This window comes from Trichosurus vulpecula, chromosome 1, assembly GCF_011100635.1.
Source record: "Trichosurus vulpecula isolate mTriVul1 chromosome 1, mTriVul1.pri, whole genome shotgun sequence".
NCBI lineage: Eukaryota > Metazoa > Chordata > Mammalia > Diprotodontia > Phalangeridae > Trichosurus > Trichosurus vulpecula.
Window position 1 is genome coordinate 421014909 of NC_050573.1, and position 15124 is coordinate 421030032.

General features: G+C 40.4%; 1 protein-coding gene across 4 annotated transcripts in view; it reads left to right on the plus strand.

Moving 5' to 3' along the window:
* The first annotated feature begins 2514 nt into the window (after window positions 1-2514).
* Window positions 2515-15124, plus strand: part of GPBP1 (GC-rich promoter binding protein 1) — a 108910-nt gene continuing 96300 nt past the window's right edge. For 2 of the 4 annotated variants that reach the window (XM_036762846.1, XM_036762865.1), the window contains exons 1-2: window positions 2515-2641; window positions 4555-5490. The gene's annotated coding sequence lies outside the window, so the exon portion shown is untranslated. Of the gene's footprint in view, window positions 2642-2885; window positions 3365-4554; window positions 5491-15124 lie in introns of those variants that run through there. The other 2 variants (XM_036762854.1, XM_036762838.1) reach the window with 2 other exon arrangements.

Below are 15124 nucleotides of genomic sequence, written 5' to 3' on the forward strand. Positions count from 1 at the left end.
AGACTGGTTTTCTTGTTGCTCCTCACATATAATATCCTGTCTCTTGTCTTTGCACTGACTGTCTCCCACACTGAGAATGTTCCTTACTTTAAGAGTCCCTAGGTTTTTTTCAAAGCTCAGCTCAAATGCTACCTCCTCCTCAGCCCTTTCCTGGTTTTCCCAGTTGCCCACCTCCCCAAATTATGTTTGTTTTGTATAGGAATAGGAAATGGACTTGTGCTTTTGTTGGTGCAGGGTACTCCCAGGTGAGTGAAGTCTCTCTACCAATGTAAGCTGGTATTTATAGAAAGGTGAGAGGACTTGCCGAGGGTCTAGGACTTGAACCCAGGTTTTTCTGGCCCCCCAAAGGCTCTCCTTCCACTATCCTATGCTGCCTCTGATTTTCTACATACTTGTTTGTGTACACGTTGTTTCCCCATAAGTTGCAAGTTCTTTGAGGATAGGAATAATTTTATTTTTGTATTTGTATTCTCAGAGTCAACCACAATTTCTGGCATATAGTAGGTGTTCAGTAAGTGCTGTTTGACTGAGTGCTTGATTGAGTGATGGCTCTGGCCCTTTTAGGAAGGGAAGGAAGCATTTATTGAGTGCCTACTATGTTCCAGGTGCTTTACAAATATTATCTCATTTGATACTCACAATGAATCAATAAACATTTATTAAGCACCTAGTATGTGCCAGGCACTGTGCTAAACAACTCTGGGAGGTAGGTGCTATTATTATCCCCATTTTAACAGTTAAGGAAGCTGAGGCAGGAAGATGTTAAAGGACTTTCCCAGGATCACACTGCTAATAAGTGTCTGAGGCTGAATTTGAACTCTGACCTTTCTGATTTCAGTCCTAGCAATCTATCCACCAGCCACCTAGCTGTGTTTTCCTTTTATGGAGAGACACAAAGTAAATTCCGATGATCCCTGGGAAATTTTGGGAAGGGATATGATACAAATAGAATTTGTGAGAGATTCTCCCACAGCTGGCTCTGGACCTATATGAAACTTGGATATATTTCTAGCTTGTTCATATTGTCATGATTTATAATGATGTAATGATTTTCCATAGCAAAAAATATTTGTGTATTGTGTAGTTCATTATGGTAGAATTTTTACCTGTACTTCAGTAGGCAGAGAAAGCAGAACATTTTTAACTTTTAAAAATTATATGGAGTGAAAACTATTTTTCTACTCTTTGTTATATGACAACAAGAGTTTCCTACCCTTTTTGGGACAGGATCCCTTTTAATGTTAAAAAAAAAACCCTATGCAGATGCCTATGAGATATTAGTTGTACTTAGCCTCTCTTGGTTGAGTGAATGCATGATTCCTAAAAATGACTATGATTTCAGATACACTTTTAAATATATTTGTATTTTATTAATTACAACATCTAAATACCTTTGAGAAATAGTAATGCATATGTGCCAAATACATTAGTTATTCTTACATATTAATTGTCTATTTTATTGGAGCTAAATATCTCTCAAAATCACAATCCTTGATGCACAATATAAATTTACATGTCCCTTGCTCAGAGTGAGCACTATAATCCAAGGTGTAGAGTGCCCTGCTCGAGGGTACACTGCTGCCGCTCCCCCTTCCTCCCCCCCCCCCCCGCTTTGATTTTCCGTGTGTGTGTGCGCGCGCGCGCCTCTCAATGTGACACTTCATTATGTATATATTTGTTGCATTGGATTGGAAAGAGCAACTGTAGCTCTGCCCCATCAGCTGCCTGCCTTTACGCAAACCACTTAGCTAGCCCGGAAAACTTAGCTGTTGCTTCCTCCAGCAAACCATGGAATTCTCGAGAGGGGTCAGTCTCTAGCAAAAACAAAACAAAACCCCCAAATGCGGGAGAGTTTAATTACTATGCATTTTTCTTATTCAGACGTTCTTCGAGTAAGACAAGGAGAAATAGCTCTGCAACTACAAACCCCACCGGAGCCTCTGTATATTAAATACTTGTATTATTAAATACTGTATTAAAGACACCTCCAGGTCTCCCGGCGAGGCGGGACTACTACCCCGGCACTTGGGGTAAATGGTGGCATCCACTATCGATCTTTTCCTTCTAATGAGGGGTGTGGGTTTACGTAAGCGTTGAGATAACTTGGCGAGAAGGTGCGGCCGAAACCACCCAGTTCATAAGAAACAGCTCCTGTGGCCGATGCACATATCCTATTTACTGTGGGGGGAGGGGGGCAGGGGGAACAAACAACTATATTATTATCTTAAGTGCAAGAGCTCTTTTTAAACCACCAAGAATCAGGTCTCGATTCTCAAGACTTTTCATTTAATTCTGCCTTTTTCTTATTCATTATCATCATCACCACTGTTACTATTATTACAATTACTACCACCACCCTGTTATAATTATTAAAGCCCAACAGTGCCACGAAGTTGCACGTTGCCGCTTTACTACGTGCATTTTTTTTTTTTTTTTTGCTCAAGCACCTTTGGAGCTCCAACAAGATCCTCCCCTCTCCTGCCCACAGTTGTGTGTACATAGAACCATGTGATCGCTCATTTCCCCAAGAGCGCTGCAACATTACAAGAGTAGGACACGCGTGCACGGCAGCTGCTAGGCAGAAGATGCACCGCGGCCGCCGCGCGTCTGCAAACCGATGACTGTTTTCTCTCGGCTCAGGGTTCGTTTTTTCCATCTCTCCTTCTCCGCCCCTTTATTCTCCCCTCCCCCTTCTCTCCCCAGTCTTCTGGGCGGGTGCGGGAGGAGGGGAGAGGACTGAGTGGAAGGAGGAGGGGCTCCTTGGGGAGCGGCGGGGAATTCCCCCTTCCACCGAAGGTTCCCGATTGTTCACCATCATCACGTCAGCAGCAGGGGGTAATCCCCGGCTCCAGCTGCTTCTGACGTCACGGCGCGGAGCCACCGCCCCCCGCGCGCCCCTGCCTCGGGGTCCGCCTTCGAAGCCCCGCCCCCGCCCGCCCCGCCTTCTTTCCACTTCCTCCAGTCACCCGCTGAGGAGGGAGGAGCCTCCCGGAGGCTTCGGCGTCGACGGTTGCTTAGGCCCGAACGTTCTCTTTCCCGCTGCCCCGCCCACTTCGTTCCCTCCTTAGGCTCCTTCCACACCCTTTCTCCCACCTCCTTTTTCCTTCCTCGCCCCGCCCCCCCTTCTTTTTCCCCCTCCGCCTTCGCAACCACACTCGTTTCCTCCCTACATCGCCACCTTCCGCGATCTCGCGAGACTTGGCGCAGAACATTGCGGATCGGGCCGGCGCCATTTTGGGACTGAGTCTGGCTGTGGGGGGAGGGAAAAGCGGCAAAAGGGGATTATTCAAAGTACCGAAAACCTCCTCCCGGGACCGAGCGCAGCGACACCCCCGGGCCAGGGGCATCTCCGGTGGGGCGGAAGGTAACGGCCTCCTTCCCGCTCCGCGCCGGGTCCCCTGGGGAGGAGGGGGGGGTGCCCGTCGGGGCTGGGGTTGCGTGGGGGGGGGTCGGGAGTGGAGCTGGCAGCGGCGGCGGCGGGCTGGGAGGTGCGAGGTTGTCTGAGGAGGGAGGGGGAGGAGGGGAACCCGAGGGGGCGGGGGCGGCGGAGGCCCCTGGTGGGACCGGGTCCCGAGTCCCGTTGGGGTGGCTGTGGCAGCTCCGCCGTCGCCGCCGCCCGGGGGGGGCTGGGCTGGATTTGGGCAGGAGCGGGGGGTGTGGGTCTGACGCCCTCCTCGTTTGCCCCCCCCCCCACTCGCCCCCTTACTGCCCCCAGGCCCGCGGCGTCCGTGGCCTGGGTCCCCTTCTTCCTCCTGCTCTCTTGGCCGGTCTCGCCCCCTCCCTGGACCGGGACCGGCTCACCTCTTCCCGCGACGGGGGAGACGAGCTGCCCTTCCCAGGAGGGAGGGGGACACCGGCCCTCGAGGCGGGAGAGAGGGACGTCCCTTCCCCCCGCGCTGAGGGAAGTCTCCTCTTTTCTGAGCTAATCCCTAGAAAGGAGAACTCGCACCTTAAGCTTGGGAGGGGGAAGTTTTCCGTTTGGGAAAGCTTTCTTTCCCTCCCCCCTCCCCCCGCATTTAAGCCCCATCTCCCCTTTTCTACACTCAGCCTGATCGAAGGATTAGCCCCCCCGCCCCTTTTTAAACGTTCCCTTCGAAGCTTGGTGTGTTTGTGCCTCCTCCGGATGACCGACTTGAGTAACAACTAGAGTTAACCCCGCGGCATCAACACCTGTGTCTGCCTGTGGGTCTGTGTCCTCGGATGTTTTGATGGGACCACAGTATTTCAAAAACAACCGTTGGACTTTCAGAGACACCTCATTTTTTATGTGACACCAGTGGAGTTAGGAGGTGTGATTAGATGGTACATTTCCCTCCCCTGTCATCACTCCCCCCCTCCCCCTTAGAGTTACGAGTTTTCGTTAGTCAATACTGTACCCTCCGCCAGACCTCTCTGTACTGGGCAGTACCTTCTTTGTGTGCTGATTTGTTTTTGGTCTCTAGTTTCCTTTCGGCCCACTAGTCGTCCTTTGCTAGCTTGTGTAGAGTTGTTTTTGAAACTTTCACAGGTGATTTAAAGCAGTAAGATACGAAAACTTTTTTTTTTCCCTTCTAGGTTATTTGTCTAAAAAAAAAAACCCTGGATATTTGGAGTGGCCATTATTGGAATTATGATGACTGGATTTTTTTGACCCAGAAGTTTATTAAGACTGGCAAGAAACAACTTGGAAGTGAATTGACAACAGTGAACAATTTCACTGCTCCATCACAGGAATACAGGCACTTCTTCAGTTTTTTGGTTCAGAACAAATTGTTTTAAGGGTTAAAGTAGTTCAGCTGGCAGAATTTTGCTGATTTTTTTTTTTTTAGTTAATGTTCTTAAGCCAGAACTGTAAGATATGTTTGATCTGCATACTGAATAGCTTAAACAGTTTCAAAATACTGTTTGAACATTGCTGAAGTTTCATGGCAGATATTTTTACCTTTATTATAAATTTTAGGTATTTTGAAGTCCACCCTTCTCTTTTTGCCATGCACCCTCTTTTCTAAATGAAGAGATAATAGAATCCAGAGGTTTTTTTCTTCTTTTATTTAAGTGTAAATATATTTTCTAAAATGTTGCCCTTAACCAGCAATATGGTGGTATTGAGATAGCTGTTGTCTCTCTGTATATGCTGATGCTTAGGAATGCTCTTCGCTTCAGATGTGAAATCTGCTTTTTGTTTTTTGCTTTTTGTGTTATAAAACTGGTATTTCATCTGGAGTGGATGCTTGTGACAGTGACATGTACACCAGATAATAAAGAAGAAAGGTTTCAGAAGATTTTACAATCTTAAATAGAAGACTAATTCTGGAAATAGCCATATGAATAATTTAAAACAAAAGGATGGGTAGCTGACTTGAAGTAGCTCTATGTCAAATAGCCACAGGTCAGATACCTTCAAGGAACTTGGATATTATTTCAGAGGATACAGAATAAAAAAACAAACTGGAAAGAGTGAAGATTCCAGAGAGAAAACTAACGCCTTCCTGTGCAGTCCAGTTGGATTTTGTAAGTATTGTGTGGTGTGTAAATCAACATTCCTGTGAGTAAACTATGACTTTGGTAAATTTTATCTCGTTAGAAGGCTTTCAGTTTCTTGCATTTTTGCTTGTGTTTCGTTTCCAATACTGTTCTCTAAACTAACAACAAAACTACTGTATCTACTTATGTCAAGATTTATTTCCATACCCCCACCTCTGACACCTTCAAAAATTGAAGGAAATTGCTGTTAGAGGAAACACAGATTTATTAAAGGGAACTTTTGAATTTTAAACGTTTTGGAGTTCAGTCTATGTAGTTAGTGTAGGTTTCATGCAATGTTTTCCACCAGTCCACTTGTGAAACTTCCTTAATATCTAGTTTATTCTAAAATGTGGGGAATTGGGTATATATCTTACAATTCAAATTTAGTTATGTGTCAATACGTAAGTCTGAATGTCTTGATCTTTTACTTAAGATTAAGGTTAATTTTTAACAAGTTTTAGCTTAATGAATCCAATAATTTAAACATATGACTTTGCTTAGAGACTTATATGAAACAATTCATTATGTTTACTTTAGAGGGATAGTTTGTATAGATTTCTCTCCATGTTTAGCTTTAGAACAAATAACATTATCTTAGAAACTAAGGACCAATCTCTTTCAAAATTTTGTATTAACTTTTAGAAAAGGTATATACAGTATATATTCAGTATATATATTCAGTTTTTGCTGACTTAACCTTTCCAACAATATTCCCCCCTTTAAGTTGAAGTTTAGTTGTAAGAAGAATGAGCCCTTTGTCAGTAGTTGGAGAAAATTCAGCTATACTTAAATTTTTTATGATTGAATAGTAGTGTGAATGAATGTGCCACACACTAAATTAGCATTTGCCCTTCAGAGAATTAATTGAATGATACCAGCAGCCTAGAGGCTTGACATTTCTAGGAGCTGTAAAGAATTCTAATGCACAATTTTTTGTAATGATTTACAGTTTTCTTATTTTAAGTCCACATTTTAATGGGCACAGATTCTCATGTCACTTAATTTTAATTTAGGTTTATTTCATTAAATTTCTTTCCTTCAAAAGGTAATTAGTTTTGAATACCATCAGTTATTACTGCAGAATGTTAATTATGACATGGAAGATACCTGTTCAGATACTTTCCAAATACTTGTCCTTAACCTTTCTAAAAAATTTTCCCCCCTAACTAGATACTTTTTTGTGTTTTAGTTACTCAGAAGTTAAAAAAAGATTATTTTCCAGTTTCTTGCGTTCAGAGTAGAAACCTTCATACTTTTTTTCTCAGATCTTTTTCAAAAAGTTTTATTGATACCATTTTGGTTTTTTCATCTAGATATAATCTTTTTCCCCCACCCTACCATGGAGCCTTTCCTTGTAATACAGAAAATCACTTAAGCAAAACCAGACTCCTTGGGACTTGAGTCTATCTGTGTATGCAACAGTCTGCATGGCAGTTCCCCACCTCCCCAAAGAAAGCAGGGTGATGCATTAGAAACTTGAATTTTTTCCCTTCCTCCTCTGCCAGCATAGATTTAGGTAATGTATATTTTCTTTTTAGAAATAATGTTAAACCTCTTTAGTGTGTTTAATCTCCAGTTTTTCTTATTAGATGGAGAGTGCTCTTTCTTTTTCAAGCCAACAAATACCTGTTACTGTGAAGCAGTAAGAATTAGATTTTTAGTGAGGTATTGCCTGTTGGATACTATCATTTAGTTAGTAGACGTATTTATTTTCTAGTCTTTATCATTAGACTTATATGTCCACTCTAAAAGATTTTAGGTAGGAAATTTGATTTCTTCTGAAGAAGTGATTTTTTTTTTGGGAGTTATTTCTGCTGCTTCCATTGTTCTTTGGATGCCTTCAAGCAATGGCTGATGACCAACAAGTGTTGGGGGATAGTGTAAGGAGTCTTCTCAGTCTGCTATAGGTTGGATTACATGTATTTTGAGATTTTGACTGAAGTTTTGTGATGTTCTCAAGGAATAGTTTCTTGGGAAGAGAATTAGGAAAGAGCAATTCTGGAAGACCAGGTGGGGAGACTGGTGGGGGAAGAGGAAGAGAGTATTCAGAAGGGAAGGAGTATTCAACTTGGGCTGAAGGTGCTGGAAGGTCTAGGAAGAATGAGGACTAATCAAAGGGCATTGGATTTAGCAATTTAAGAAGGCAGTGGTATCCTTTGAATTTAGGTAGAATGATGGAGAATGAAAGCCACATTACCAGGAATGAGGAAGTGGAGGTAGCTAAGCTCAATTTTGCTCTGTAAGTTTAGCAATAAAAGAGAGAACAAAAGATGATGAAAATTTACGGAGATGGCAAAATGAATGAAAGTTTTTTTTTTAAAGGTGCATTCAGGAGAGGTGAGTGTTTGTAGACAGCCTGGAAAGGAACTAACAGAGAATCAGAAATTTACTGGGTTAGCCTTGTCAAAAGGGCCCCCCTTACCCTGGATATTGGAACCAATTTAGTAGGAGAGAAAGTTAAGGGGAGCTCATTGGAAAATTTCTATCAGCAATTTAGAGGAATTTAAAACTGTTTCAGGGTTCCTTCTCTCACCCTCCCAAGCCGCTACCAAGTTGAAGGCCTCAGAGATCTTTGGGTCTTGTGCTGTTTTTTTTTTTTTTTTTTTTAATTAATGCCATGAATGAAGGCACTGGTAATATACCTGTTAAATTTGTAGATTAGACAAAGTGGAGAGATATAGCTAATAATTTGGATGATAGAATTAAAAAAGATCTCTACTGATCAGAATAGTGGGATGAATCTAATAAGATGAAATTTAGAGAGTGATTCTAAATGTAGAGTGGACTGCCTCAGGAGATGGTGAATGTTCTTCTTTACTGGCGATCTTCAGCGGCTGGCTGGATTACTTGTAGGAAAATATTTTCCACCAGACTCCCATCCAGGTATGGGTTGGATGGTCTCTAAGACCTTGAGGGTTTTTGATTCTTTTGTTTCTGTGGGGGTCAAAGTTTGTACTTTTTTTTCCCCCTCCCTGGATGGAAACTTATGATGGAGGAAACTTTTGCCAGTTCGAATTGGATCTGGGTCATTGAGAGGTTCAGTGATTGGCTTAAGGTTATTGAGCCTGTATGTGTTAGAGGAAGACTTGAACCTAGGTTTCCAGATTGCTAGGTCATCCTTCTATTCACTGACCTTCCTGGAACTTTAATCCTTGAAGATTCCTTCCACTTAAATTTATCATGCTTAGGTATTTAAAGTGTGTGTGTGTGTGTGTGTGTGTGTGTGTATGTATGTATGTATGTGTATGTATTACAATCAGCACTTTATTTCGTTCAGGATTAGAAACCTGAGGTTCCATAAACACTCCAGGCAAATTGCTGGTGGCCCACAAATACATCCACCCTCTGCCGCTTCTGTTCTTTTCTTCACATTTCTTGTTCTGTTCTTTTTCTTTGCCTATAAGCCTAATGGCACTTCTTTTGATAATTGCTTATTAAATGGGCTGTTGACCCCTTTATTTACTCTGTGAATCATAGATCACTTATCTAGAGCTGAAAGGTGTCTTAGAGGTAAAGGTAATTCTTTGCCCTCATTTTTGTTCAGTCATTTCTATTATGCCTGACTCTTCCATTTGGGCTTTTCTTGGCCAAGATACTGGAGTGGTTTGCCGTTTCCTTCTCTAGCTCATTTTATAAATGAGGAAACTGAGGCAAATAGGGTCAAGTGGCTTGCCTAGGGTCACACACTAGTAAGTGTCTGAGGATGGATTTGAACTCAGGTCTTCTGACCCTAAGCTTGGTGCTCTATTCACTGTGCCACCTAGCTGCCCTCATCTTACAGATTAAATAGAAGTGAAGTGACTTGCCCAAAGTCACACAGGGGGGTAAAAGCAGCAGAGCCAAGATTAAAACTTAGGTCTTGTGATCAGAGATCCAATGTTGTTTTTATTGCAGTTACTGCCAAAACCAGAGTAAGAAGGAAAAAGGGAAACTTCATCCCTCATATTTCTATTCGTTTGCAGCTGTTTTTTGGTGGAGGGGCTTAAACCAAAGAAGAAAATGAAGGTTTTTGGAAGTTGTTTATCCATTTTTACTTTTCACAGATGGAGGGTTGAATATGTGATTATTAGATTTATATTCTCTTTTTACCCCAGAGAACTGAAGTAAAGTTCGGAAATTTTGTATCTATAGGTTGTAACATAAAATTGGGGTGGTAGTAAAGGATAGAAGAATTAAGGAGGTACACAGAAGAGAAGCATTTGAGAATATGCAACTTAATAGAAAAAATAGGGGGGAAAAGGCAGTGGAGTTACTTATTTATTAGTGTCTGGTGTCATGGTGCCTTTGACCACAAATAGTTTTTCTGTCTCAATTCAATTACACAAACATTAAGACTTGTGTACAAGGCACTATGCTAGGTACTGGGGATACAGAGATGGAAGAAAATGACACAGTCCTTAACCTCAAAGAGGCTGACACTGGAGAGGGAAGAGAAGAAGAAAATGATATGCACACAATTAAGCATAATAATACAAAATAGAGAAAGGTGAGATCCAAACCAGGTGTGATAGAAAATTGTGAGAATGGGGAGATTTTCCTCTGGGGGATCAGCAGGCTAGATTTGGAATCATAGGACCCAGGTTCAATACTGGTCCTCCTTTGAAGGATTTGGACTAGATGAGCTTTAAGGTCCCTTCTAGATCTGTATATAGATCCTTTGTATGATTTCTTGGTAAATGTTTTCTTTTCTATTTAACTGCTTAATATTATGCCTTGAAGTTGGGTCATCATCGTATAGTTGAAAGAGCAATGCCCCAGGGTTTCACAAGATTTGTGTTGTTTCAGGCTTTGTCACAGTTTAGCTTTATGACATGAGATATGTTGATCAACCCTTTTTGGTCTTAGGGTTGGCCTAAAACAGTTCTTAATTTTTTTTTTCTTTAATTGTCATAGTCCTCTGGCATTTTGTTGAAGTTGTGGACCCCTTCTCATAATTTTTTTTTTTAAGGCATAAGCTTGCAAAGGAAATCAAAGGTGAGTGAAAATAAAGATTTAATTTTTTCCTATCCAAGTTCACAGAACCCATGAAATCTATCCAGAGACTAATTTATGTACCCCTGGTTAAGAATTCCAAGTGTAAAGGGATCTCTGTGGTCACTTTTAGCTTTAAATTTCCTTCCAATCCAGTTCTTGCTTTTCTAGACTACTGCAGTAATAAGTACTTAACAAGGTATTAATTAAAACCCAGTGTATGCTATTTAGGGAGGGCAGATTAAACCTACCTTTTTGTTTTCTCTAAGGCCTTGTTCTCTAGTAGTCTTTTTTTTTTTTGTTGTTGCTCAGGAAGGTAATTCTGCTTCCCCATCGGTACGTCACTAAGCTTTTGTTCTTAGACTTTTTGAACACAGTTTGCTAATAATTGTTTCATATAGTGAGTATTCATTCTAGAGTCTTGGTCCCAAATTATCTTTCTTGTTCTTAACAGCTTGGTTACTTTTAGTTTCTCTCCTTTACAGTTTTCTGAATTTGTCTTCTAATCAGATTTTTCTTTGTTGAGGTTTCTCTATTCATTTAAAAAGACTTTAGAAACATAATCTTAGCAAAAGTATAACTTTTTCCCAATCCCTGTTCAAATAATACTTTACCCTAGAGTGCATTTCCTTTGAAAAGCTCAATTAGAACATACTAGTCCAAGCAGGTTTTTCATCCTGTTTCCCTAGGAACTACACTGATAGCAAATGAATGAGTTCTGGACTCTCTTTGGGGCTGTGGGGGCCCTCCCCCCACCATGTTCACAAGTGCAGTGTTACAGAAATGTACTCTTAATGAATGACTATTTACAGAATGGATTAATTCTTGTTCATGATCACCTGTGAAGCGTTTCATGTAAGAAAAGATTATTAAAAATCTCCATAAAGAAATGTGTTCTTTGTGATGAATCTGGAAACGGCTGTCTCTAATTTGTCCAGCAGTGAAATAGTTTTATTTTTTTTAACTATGACTTGTCCATCTTGATATTATCGAATCATCGTAATTTCATTGTGTACCATTCATATGATTTGGTCTTACATTCAACAATTTCTTACCTTTGTGAGCACCTCATTCAATGTGGCAACTCTCCTTTATGGAGAAGATGCTTTGACCTTTGTAGAAGAATGTTTTCTGAAGGTTTATTAATGCAAAACAAATTCCCTCTTAGGCAGTAAATACTATTTAAAGTGAGTTTTCTTGGAATGTCATATTGCCAATGTTTCTTGAGTTTTTCATGACTGACTCAGTAGTACTCGGATTACAACATGGTAACTGTCTAGAAATGGCTGCAAAGGAAGGAGAAGGGGAAGGGAAACCATATTTATTAATCACCTACTATGTATCAGGAATAGTGCTAATTAAGCATTTTACAAACCTTGTCTCATTTGATCCTCTTAAGAACTCTATTAAGTAGGTATTCTTATAACTACTGTTCAACACTTGAGAAAATTGAGGCATACAGAAGTTAAGTGACTTTTATCAGGCTTACATGGCTAGTAAGTGTTTGAGGCCTGATTTGAACTCATGCCTTCCTGACTCGAGGCCCAGTGCTCTATCCACACTGTAACATTAGCTTGTTGTTTTCTTTTTTGTCAGGGTACAGAGGATAAAAAAAAGCTGTAATTAGGATTAGAGGCTTTTGTGCTTCATGAAAAATAAAAGGGTCAGGGCATATTTCTCATTTACTAGTGGAAAGGAAGAAAAGAGTTGACAGGACCAAGTAGTGTTGCTCAACTTGGTGGGTGAATCCTCTGTTCTTACATATATAATTACAACATTTTAAAAGTTCTGTGGCTATTACAGTTTGTCTGCTAAAATTTTATCCGCAGAGCTACTAATCAGAAAACACTTAAGGTCTCCTGTCCAAGGCATCTAAGAGTTTTATTGTTGCAATGTGTATTTTCCTGTGTTACTGTCTTAAGTTTTAAAAATTGAAGTACTTTTTACTTTTTTTTGTTTTTCTAAAACTTTTAAATGGAAAATGAAGCATGAAGGGAAACCCTTTTCCATGGTAATCCGAAGCAGGAAATGGTACAAAGCATCACCTTGACTTTAAAGTTCTTTGTGAACATTTATTATCCTTGTAGCATTCATGTGAAAGGTGATATCTATAATTTTTTTTTCATTTGCTTGATACGGCATAGAAGGATTAAGTAATTTACTTACATATATATGTATGTGTGTGTATATATCTATATATCTATCTTATAGACATCAATGGTACTGTATCTAGACCCATGTTAAGTGATTTCTCTGAAAGACTATACTGTTTTAATCCCTGAAAATGTGGTTTAGGGTACAGATTAGGAAAAAACCAGTAGCCCTTAAATCTGTATTTCTCAGGATCATAGCTTGAGACCTGAGACCTGGAAGTAGCTGTAGAGGTCATCTGGTCTAGCCCCTTCATTTTACAGATTGTCCTCCCCTCTTAGTTTCATTTTGAGGGTGAGGGCATTGTGGGAGATACAAAGGAAGGCAGGGGTGAAAAAGAGGTGAATAGTTTTTCTTTGGTATGCTTCATTGGTTTAAAAGATTTTAATGACTGACAGAGAAACCTGAGGTAAGTGGTGTTAATCTTTTTCTTCTATTCTGCCTTTCATTTAATTTGAATGTCAGTAAATCTCCTACTCAGATTTGTGGTCTATCAGAAAAAGTACTAGATTTGGAGTAAAAGGATCTGGGTTGGAATCACTTGGCCTCTTGTCACTCCCTGTGATATCGGATAAGGCACTTCTTTTTGGTCTTCTAAAACTTCCCTCGTTTTACAGGGGAGAAAGCAAGACCAAAAAGAAATGACTTGCGCATAATCACAACATCCCTGAGAGGAATTTATTATAAATATTCTCCCCATCTGAGAAATGAGGAAAATGATATCCAAAAGGATGACTTTCCAAAAGGATGACTTTCCAAAAGGATGACTTTACCTAAGTAAGTGGAAGCACTAGAATTTGTAAGACTTTTTCAATGGTCTTTCCATCATACCAGGATGTCCCTTTTGTGTTCATTTTGCAACTAGTAGGTGAGTATTTTTTTAGGCTTGGAATCCTTTAAAAACTTTGAACATTATGTTTTCCTGTGTTTACTGAACAAGAGGTAAAAATTCCACCATAATGAACTTTGTAGAGTTCTCTACCCAAACCAAATAAATATTTCTCTGCCTCTTCTAGGCTCCTGGGTCTTTTCTTTTTTTTTTTGGGTGAAGAATTTACAGGTGGGTTTTTCTAGGTGGTCTTAACTATACTGTAGAAATCCTATATAACATGTTCAGCCTATAAAGGTGGTTGGTAGTTCTCTCCCATAACCACCAGTCTTTGAAAGGGGTTCTCCTGTAATTAGGCAATCTCAAACTATCCTTTTTCCAAGCCATAAATGTAAAATAGAAAAATTAATGTCCTGTTAAGAGAGAGTCTTGAAGATGTGTGAACCTACAAAAATTCTCGGTGTAAATCTCATCAAGTTAAGAAGTATCTTCCTATCAGCAGGCATTAAGCCCTTTAAAAGTAGCCTAAACAATGTATGTCCAGGGAAGGAAGTACAACAACAAGAATATATTTTGAGGACTGGGTGAGGAGAGGTTTTATGCCTGAAGAATGGACTTTTGGTATTCAACTCTTTCTCTAAAATGATTGTCACACAGATTTCACTGTGACCTTGAGATAAAACTGTTTGCTAAGGAATTGTAATTATTCAAATACCAAAAAGATCTTGTTTAAAAACAAGTGGCTTAAAGTATGAAATTTGAGGTCAATCTTAAGGTGGGGTCCCAGTGATTCAGATTGTGGCAGTCCTTGGGAAGTTGGTTGACTACCTGCTGCCCCAACCCTGGATAATTCTTATGCAGTGTTCTTCATGTAATATCTTTTTTTTTTTGAGGGGGGAAGGCAGGGCAAGTGGGGTTAAGTGACTTGCCCAAGGTCACACAGCTAGTAAGTGTGTCATGTATCTGAGGCTGGATTTGAACTCAGATCCTCCTGACTCCAGGGTTGGTGCTCTACTCACTTCCCCACCTAGCTTCCCCTGCCTTTAATATCTTTTTCAGGCATCTGCTTTTACTCCTGTTATAATCTTGGGCTTGTCACTTCACTCCTCAGGCCCTGTTTCTTCATATGTAAAATGAGAAGGTTGGACTAGATGACTTCCAAGGTGACTTTCAGCTCTAAGTCTTGTAATCCTCAGAAATTTTCTGAGTCAAAAGTGAATTCCTATCCTAGGGGCACAGATTGGGGTACATATGTTATGAAAAGAAACTGCCAGACTACCAAAGAGGTTCATGACACAAAAAAGTTTAAGAACCTCAACTCTTGTCTGACACTCCAAACCCCAAAACAAAGGAATATTTATGATTAGAATAAAGACCAGACTGGCAAGGAAAGGAAATTAGCCCATGAATCAAGGCTATTTTATATTGTTATAGGTGTTATTTTGATGTTGAATATTTGTGGTTTTTATATTGTATATGTAGCTTGAGGTTGTTGCTTTTGACAACTACCACACCTCTTTTCTATTTTTTATTTCTCATCTCCCAGTATTGGGGCAAAGTGAAGAGCACTGAAGAGTTGCTCTGAAATTGCTCCAAGAGAAGGCTGACACTTTTCCATTGGAAAACATCTTTAGTGTAACATAATTCAGTGCAAAAATTAGTTTGGTG